Source organism: Dromiciops gliroides, chromosome 4 (assembly GCF_019393635.1).
Source record: "Dromiciops gliroides isolate mDroGli1 chromosome 4, mDroGli1.pri, whole genome shotgun sequence".
NCBI lineage: Eukaryota > Metazoa > Chordata > Mammalia > Microbiotheria > Microbiotheriidae > Dromiciops > Dromiciops gliroides.
In genome coordinates this window covers 1,445,605-1,454,402 of record NC_057864.1, presented here as the reverse complement: position 1 = coordinate 1,454,402, position 8,798 = coordinate 1,445,605, and positions in this window count along the sequence as shown.

The window sequence follows — 8,798 nt, the reverse complement described above, 5'->3', positions numbered from 1 at the left end:
TATCATAAACTTTGTTTAGTTACTCCAAGTTTTCAATCAGGGTTATTTTCTTCTCTATTAATTCTCATTTACTTTTCTCCTCTCCTGTTTTTTTTTTGAGAAGACAACACACTTTTCTTCTTAAATGTTGCTTTTTTCATAATTTCCTAGAGGTTTGTTCAGATTTATGTTTATTCCTCTCATGTACCAGGACTAATTACATTATAATATGCTGCTATTGTGATGCACCACAGTTGATCTAACCATTCTCCTATCATTGGACAGTTAGATTATTTCAGATTTGTCTGTTGGCAATTACCCATAATGCTGTTGTGAAAATCCTTGAACACATGGCTCTTTTTGTTGTTTGTTTCTGCTAACACTTTCAGGGGATAGTCCCAACAACTTAATTATTGGACCAAGATGTGTGATCGTTCAAACTTTTATTAGATACTGCCAGATTGATCTAAAACAAGGTTCCTTCTTTTTTTTTGTTGTTAAGAAGTATTCCCTTCTCACTCCTTCCCATTGGAAAAGGGGAAAAAACTGGAGAGGAGGGGTTCCTCCCACAAGACAGTGCATATCCCTTCTCTTTGCTTTTGTCCTAGCTGAACCCCATGCTTGGGATACAACCCCACTTCTAATGTGCTTCTACTCTTCATCTTTTCCACTTATCATCTCTCAACTATGTAGGGCTCAGCTCGAAATCCACATTCTTGATGCAGCCTTTCTTGATAATCCCAATGGCCTGGACCTTCTACCCCAAAAAGTCCTTTCTCCTTTGTAGATATTTTGTATTTATCTATTTTAAAATGAAAACCCATAGCTGGGCATAAAGGACTAGCACATTTCACTTGCTCTCTCTCCCTAAGGCCAAGAGGCCTACATACATGCAACCACCAGTTTCAGTCCTCTCTAAAAGAGTGGCTTAGGCTCCCTACAGAACTGAACTAGTCTAGATCATCTTCTCTGAGTGTTGGAGTAGCTTCTACTGGCTCCCTCCAAAGAAGAGTTCTCCTTGACTCAAGGAAGCAGCCACTCTGGATCTCTCTAACTCTGAAGGTAGCCACCAATCCTGGAAGTTCATCTTAAGATGAATATGCACCTTAAATCAGGAAAGAACAAATACAAAAAAGGTGACTTCCAACCCAAGATCAGGTTGGCCTATGCAGGACAGGCTCTTGGGTGCTTTTGTAAAGCACAGAATCTTTTCCCAATGATGCCTGAGCTTCCCCTCATCCAAAACAACTCAAAGGGCACTAATCCTGTAGTTCCAGGGCCTGGACTCAAGGAATCCCTCTGACACGGACTCCCTGAATGACTGTAGGCAGAGAACTCTTCTTTGTTTGGCCTCAGTTTTCTCATATATGAGATGAAGATATAGAACTAGTTAATTTCTGAGGTCCCTCCCAGCTCTCCATCTATGATCCTCTACCTTTCTGTCGTGTTTTGTTTTGTTTCTCTTAGAGTAAGATGGGTCTATGGTTGCCAAATGGAAATTGCTAGCAAGATATGGGAAAGTGAAGGAATAAAAAACTTGCCTTTCACTTCTCCTCTTTTCTACTTTTATTTAATTTGCCCATTAGCAACATGCTCATTTTATTTATCACTGAAACTTTAAAAATGAAACAGGGTATTTTAATAAAATGAGAAATGTCTGGCTACAAAATGAAAAAATGCACCTCACTCTTTTCTGGGAAAGGTTGGAAGAGGGGCCTAGAAGGGAGGGCCATTGAATGCTGTATAAAATGCCAGATGTTGTTAGTGTGTTTGCTGGTTTTGCTTGAGTGTTTTAATTTGTTACAAGGAAGTCCAAGAGTAGTAGTGGAAGGGATAGGATATACCCAGCAATTATGGTAACACAAAGCAAAATGGAGTCCCTGAGGACCTGCTCTACCAAAAGGGCTTGTCAGCTGAGTGCAATCTTTTCCATTTGTAATTTCCAACAGAAGTGGACAGGCCAGTTCTCTTTCCTGCTCTCCCCCACCAAGCTCCTAATGCCATACATTCTCAGTCTAACTTACATAAGGGAATGCCTAATTCCTTTCTCTTTTTCTCATTGCTTCCACTCCCATCCCCACAAAAATAATAACCAATTTGATTGGGGGGTGTGATAGCAACAGAAGCAGAAATGTGGTGAAATTTAAATTGTGAGAAATCTAGCTCAGACACCTGGATTTGAAAAGCAAATTATGATTACTAGATTCACTTTGTATTGATCAGGCCAAGCCTAATGAACTAAAAACAGCCCTATTGACTGGTCTGCAAGTCAATTAAGTGTTTATGAATTCTGCCCATTCTCTGTTCTTTCATGCAATTCTAATTATTAAATTTGAGGTCCACCAAATTATACATATATAAGTGAAGACCCTTGGGATAAAAGACCCTTACACTCACAATTGGGAAATGTTCAGACTTTTTCGGTAAAATTATCTTTTCACTTATTTTTTTCTACATCACGCATTGATGTTCTATGACTGAGTATAGTCTCTCCATAATTTAATTGATCATAGCATCATAAATGTAGCACTCAAAGGGATGTTAAAAGGTCACTTTGTCCAACCTCTTTATTTTACAAAAGAGGAAACTGAGTCTCAGGGAATTGCCTGAAGTGCCATACATAATAACTGACAGTTCCAGGTTTTGAACCCAGACCTTCTACTATGAAATCTGGTGTGGATGTGTGGTTTTGCCACTGTAGCATAGAGAGGGGCCATAGTTAATAAAGATCTTGCCTATGCTCACAACTTGAGAAAGTGTACCAGATGCAATATTTAAACCTAGGTTTCACTAACTCTAAATCTCAGTCAACCAATCAATCAACAATCATTTATTCATAACTTATTATATGTCAGACACTGTCCTAAGAGCTACAGACACAGAGAAAAGCCCTCAAAGAGCTTACATTTGCCAACTGGAAGGAATGGGCTTCTAACCTATGAATGGCTGGAGCTGAACAGAGCAGGCTAGAGACAGGAGAGTCAAGAATTAAATAGTTTTCTTTTCAGAGTGAGAAAAAAGGCTTGCAAGCAAGGAGGAGCTGTATACAAATGTGCCAGGACCCCACTCCTAGTGGAGGGACCTAAGGCAGTGTGGGGAGATCTCAATACTTAAACTAGTAGCTGCCCGGTGAGCTATGACCCTGACAATGAGAGAACAGCAAGCATGTGACAAGTTTGGCTCATTTAGGACTTTCCAAGTTTCTCCAGTGCTTGTCTTGGATCAGAGAACACCTGGTAAATTTTGTGATTTTGCTAGAGGTTGAAATCATCTAGAGGGTGATTGCAAAGGATTGTTATCCTGCCAAGCTCAGGACACAGCTTGCTTGCTGGACGTTAGCTCTGGAAAATGGGGTGAGGGGCTTCCTAATATTTTGTCACATTTTAATGGGGGCAGCTGTGTAAATAACCACCTATAACATCGAGAAAGAAGATATGGAGACCTCCACTACAGAAGATCATACAATCCTAGACTTACTGTGGGGATGGGGGGAGGCCACCTATGTGGTTATAAAGCCTAGCCCTCTCACTTCTTTTAAATACATATCAATGTGCATTGACTTCTAACCATCCAGTAGCATCCCCCATCCACACACACACATACACTTGCATGTTCATTGAGGCAGGGGAGCCTCCTCCCACTAATTATACACTTCTTTTCTGGGAGGAAACTGCTGCCTTCCTAAAGCCCTCACAGACCCTAGGAAGAAGCATTGTCTTAGACTATGGTTAGGAAATCAGAGTTGGAAAATCTACTGGAGACGTATGCTCCATTGCCCTCCTCCATCCTAAGTGTGACAACCACCAGAAGAGAGAGGGTCTGCATGTTGTGATCAGGGACAACCCCTTGTTTTAGGTGGAGGATAGGTACGGTCACATGGGTTATCTAAAGAGACAAATGTAGCTTGTGGGTGGCACCAAGAGATACTCTCTGTAGCCTGGCCTGCTTCTGTGAGGAAGAGGGAAAACAGGCACAGCTACAGCCTTCTATAGGAGAGGAAGAGGAATCCTGGGAGGGGCAGGCCTCAGGAGTACTATGAAGCTTGAGGCCCTTTTCCCCAGTCTCTGAAAGGGGTGTCAGGTTTGAATTATATCTTTTTGTCAAAACTCCAATCGCTGATAATGTATTTTTGCCATATTTTAATCTGTATAACTTATCAGTTTCTGTTTGCTTGTAAACAGCTTGACTTGCTATTTTATAATTACAATGGTCTTTCCATAACCATCTTTTGGAGGGGAGGAATTAAGAGTAACCAGCAAAGTAAGCATCTTTCTGAACCAGAGAGATAACCAGAGACTACCATCTTACCTCCTTACAGTTATATTATAAGCTCCCTGAAGGAAGCACAGTGCTTGGCACATGGAGCTTAAAAATGTGTCATCATCCCTTACCTCAGGAAGAGCTCCATTAATGTGCATGTAGTCATAGGGACCTCAGCCTTGGTTTCTCCAACTCTCAATAACTGATCCTATGAGCCTACATTCTCGGTGAATACCCAAGATTCAGAGATCAGATATTATTCAAACCAAACTAAACATAGAATTGCTAGATTTTTTACTTAAACCTTTTGTAAATTCAGCAACCACCAAGCTACTGCCCACAGAGTGGGGCAAGGGGTGGCCTCCGAAGCTCCATGAACTCGATCAGATGCCCTATGTAGCACACATCTACAGCATAGCCACGCCCATCAGTCACAAATAGGCCACTTCTCTTTGGACTGAATGAATGTAGTAGGAAAGCTCTGCCCATCACTGTGCACTTGCTGGAGACTTGAGAAATGGTCCTCCAAAATGCAAGAGCTGCCTTTTGTGGCATGTTGCAAGCAGTCTATGAGAACCATGGGATAATTTGCTTTCAATGATTCATCAAGCCAGCCCTTCCTTTTACTAATTTAAGTGTTGAGTGCAGCTACACAGTAAAATGTTACCAAGGCCTGGCCATATTCTTACCCTGTAGCTGTTCAATTCCATCTGAACCACTGCCTCCATCTAAACCCAGGGCACAAACTTCAGGAATGTTTCACTGGCTTACCAAGCTTGTTGTCTTTTTTGAAAGAATAAATAATATTGACTCATTTCATCAAGAGGACTTGCTATTCTGGTATTAACTATTTCATTTAACCATCTCAACTTACTGAGAAAATGCTGAGTGTATGACCCTACCTCTCCATAACTATAAACAGCCCAAGTTCTATTATGTGTATTCAACAAGGAGGGAAGGATCAGGAAGGAAGGAAGGAAGGAAGGAAGGAAGGAAGGAAGGAAGGAAGGAAGGAAGGAAGGAAGGAAGGAAGAAACAAAGAAAGAAATTAACATGTTTTTCTTTGGCCTTGAGAAAAGTTATTATTGGTCCCATGGTTAACTTAGTCTTCAGAACATATCTACCTTAACAAAATTTCTAGCATCATATTGTCATAGGTGAGATGTTCAATAATACCACAAACATTATTTTGACTATTTCAGAAGAAATATGCTATATTTTTTCTGTCAGTACCATGCTAACATTTTCTTTGTAAAATATTGCTATCTTTTCTTACTATACCATCTTCATTTCTAAATAGATCCGTCTCCTTCACTTGTCAGTGAAATAAGAATTTCTAACCTGGGTTCCATGAACTCTGGGGTTTTTTAAATAAATTTTGATCACTATATTGCAGTAAAATTGCTTTCCTTGTATTGTGTTTTTTTAAATTCTTCTGCTAAGGGGATCCTCAGCTTTAGTAGAAAGCCAAAATGATCCAAGACACCAAAGATACCTGGTACAAACAAAGAACAAATAAAGCAGAAGGAAGCTCCACAAGAAAGCTATCTGCAGACTCTCCCAATACATACAGTATTCCATCCCCATAGGCTCCCACCTGTGCAAGGGAGGGAGGGAGAGAGAGATTTCCCTTCTCTTCTTCAGGGCCATGTTGCCTCATTATAATTACATACATGCTGTCATTTTCACCTGGCACAGGCATCAACCTAAAAGCAAACTCTCAACAGGAATTTCCCAGCACAAAACAATAATTAAAAAGGCTTTGGAAAGAAAAAAAACATTTTCACAGAGGGACTTTGAGCCATTCATGCAAGTGGGTTCAAAGAAAGGAAACAATAAAGACCTGGAAGTTCTTATAAAATAAGAATACGAACCATTTTATCTCCAGCAGACAGAAAAATGTCATTAGAGAGAAGAATCTACAGGACCTATTAATAATGAGGATGTAATGGGCTGAATGTTTGAAAAACTTTCAAATCATTTCAATGGAGGATGGAAAATGAGCACTACACACTGCTGAAAGTCCAGGTGGGGCCAGACCCTTAGGTATTAAGGGGCTTGATGTAGCAAGTAGTGAGTGCACATAATTCAGATGAAGGCTTAAAAGATAAGGACTGTGTGAACCAGAGAATTTTAGAGCTTCCAGGGCCCTAAGAACTGTTAACATGTGGGAGGAGGAAGATGGTAAAAATCATGATAAAAATTGAGAATAAATATAGTGGAGAAAGAGCATCCATTCTAGATAGAAAATCAAAGGGGAAACATTACAGACACATACATCAAACGTCCTCTATCAGTACAGAACCCAATGAAGGTCAGAATCTTTTCTACAAAATACAGGCTTCTTGAATGCCCTGGGGGCACTGAAAGTTTACGCGGCTTGTCCAGAGTCACACATCCAGAATGAGTCAGAAGTGGAACTTGAACCCAGGTACCATATATGTATCTATGTTTCATGTATTATTATTGTTGTTGAGTTGTTTTCAGCTCTGTCCAATTCTTCATGACCTCGTTGGTTGTTTTCTGGGGAAAGAGTGAAATGGTTTTCCATTGCCTTCCCCAATTCATTTTATAGATGAGGAAACTGAGGCCAACAGGGTGAAGTGACTTGCCCAGGGTCATACGGCTAACAAGTGTCTGAAGGCAGATTTGAACTCAAAAAAATGAGTCTTCCTGATTCCAGGTCTGGTGCTCTGCTCTATGTACTATAGCACCATCTAGCTGCTGTATATGTACACATACATATATGTATGTATTTATATATCATACATATGGGCAAATGTGCATGTATGTTTATATGAAGCTATGCTGTTTGTTATTGCTTAGTCATTTTTCAATCATGTCCAACTCTTTGTGACCCCTTTTGGGGTTTTTTGGCAAAGGCACTAGAGAGATTTGAAATTTCCTTTTCCAGCTCATTTTATAGATGAGGAAACGTATATGTGTCTAAACAACATTGGCTCATGTATATGAAATTATATATATATGTATATATACATATATACACACACACAACTATTGTCTAACATATATGTGAGTCAATGTTGCATGATTGTACACATGTGGCTCATATATAGTTATCTATAGGGGTGTGCCTATGTTTATATACACAAATGTGGAGATGCTTCATAAGAAGGTCTAGGTCCAATAGACTTGGGTCCCAGTCCAGTCTCTGGCACATACCAAATGTGACCCTGGGCAAGTCATTTAATCTCTCAGTTCCCCAGACAAATCTAAAGTTGTAAGATGGAGAGAAGATGCCTTAACTGGGGTCTGTATCCATAGGGGAACTTTCTTCTTCCCTGGGTTCTCTGTGTTGATGAAATCACAGCTCATATCCCTATTTTGATGGATATAGACATCAACAGAGACCCCATATAAATACATATGTATATGCATTCACCTACACACACCACACACATATTTATCTGTAAAAAGTGTGACTATATAGATCTCCGTGTATGCATGTGCCTGTTTGTCCATACTGTTGTTATTAAGGTTATTACAGTCATGTCCAGTTCTTTGGGACCCCATTTGGGATTTTCTTAGCCAAGATACTGGAGTGGTTAACCATATCCTTTTCCAGTACATGTGGTTTGTGTGTGTGTGTGTGTGTGTGTGTGTGTTCTTCCCCCTCTGAGACCACCTCCCATCACCTACTGGATACTAAATATTGTCTCTCCCAGTAGGGTGGAACCTGTTCGGGAGCAAGTGCTATTTTTGCCTCTCTTTGTATACACTTAACATTACTTAACAGTATCCCTGGAATATAGTAACTTCTTAATAAATATTTGTTGATTGGCTGATTAAGTTCAGGAAACTCCCTCAGATAATGAAAATTCAACTTTTCTGCAATTTATGGTCTTAGGGGGTTGTGTGGGGGCACTGAGAGATCTATTCTTCAAGTCCATCATTTTATAAATAAGGCAACTGATGCTAAGTGAGGACACTAACTAGCTGTGTGACCATGTATAAATCATTAAACTGTAGCTGTTTGTTGTAGTTACTGTAGAGTCTTTTTTCAGTTGTGACCAACTCTTTGTTAGCACACAGCTAGTAACTGTCTGAGGTCAGATTTGAACTCAGAGTCTTCCTGACTCCAAGTGCATCACTCCATCCACTGCATGACCTAGCTGCCCCTGCCTCAGTTTACTCATCTGTAAAATGGTAAGCATCCAACTGATGTTGTGAGGAAAAAATTAGTTTCCAAGTAATCCTGCAGGTAGCTTCCTTGCACATGATTCTTTGTGTGTTGTCTCCCCCATTAGCCTGTGGGCTCCTTGAGAACTCTGCAAACCTTTCTAAAGTTCTACATAGATGATGGTGGTGGTGGTGATGATGATAATGGTGATGATGGTGAAGATGAAGAATGATGATAGGTGGTGGTGATGATATAACTTGCCCAGGGTCACACAGCTAATAAATATCTGAGGTGAAGTTTGAACACAGATTGTCCTGACTCATCCCCTATGGTCTATCCCCTATGGTCAAACTGCCTCTCAGTTTGATGAGAAGCATGCTGCTGGGAACTAGCACAACAGTGCTAGAAACCTTCAGGG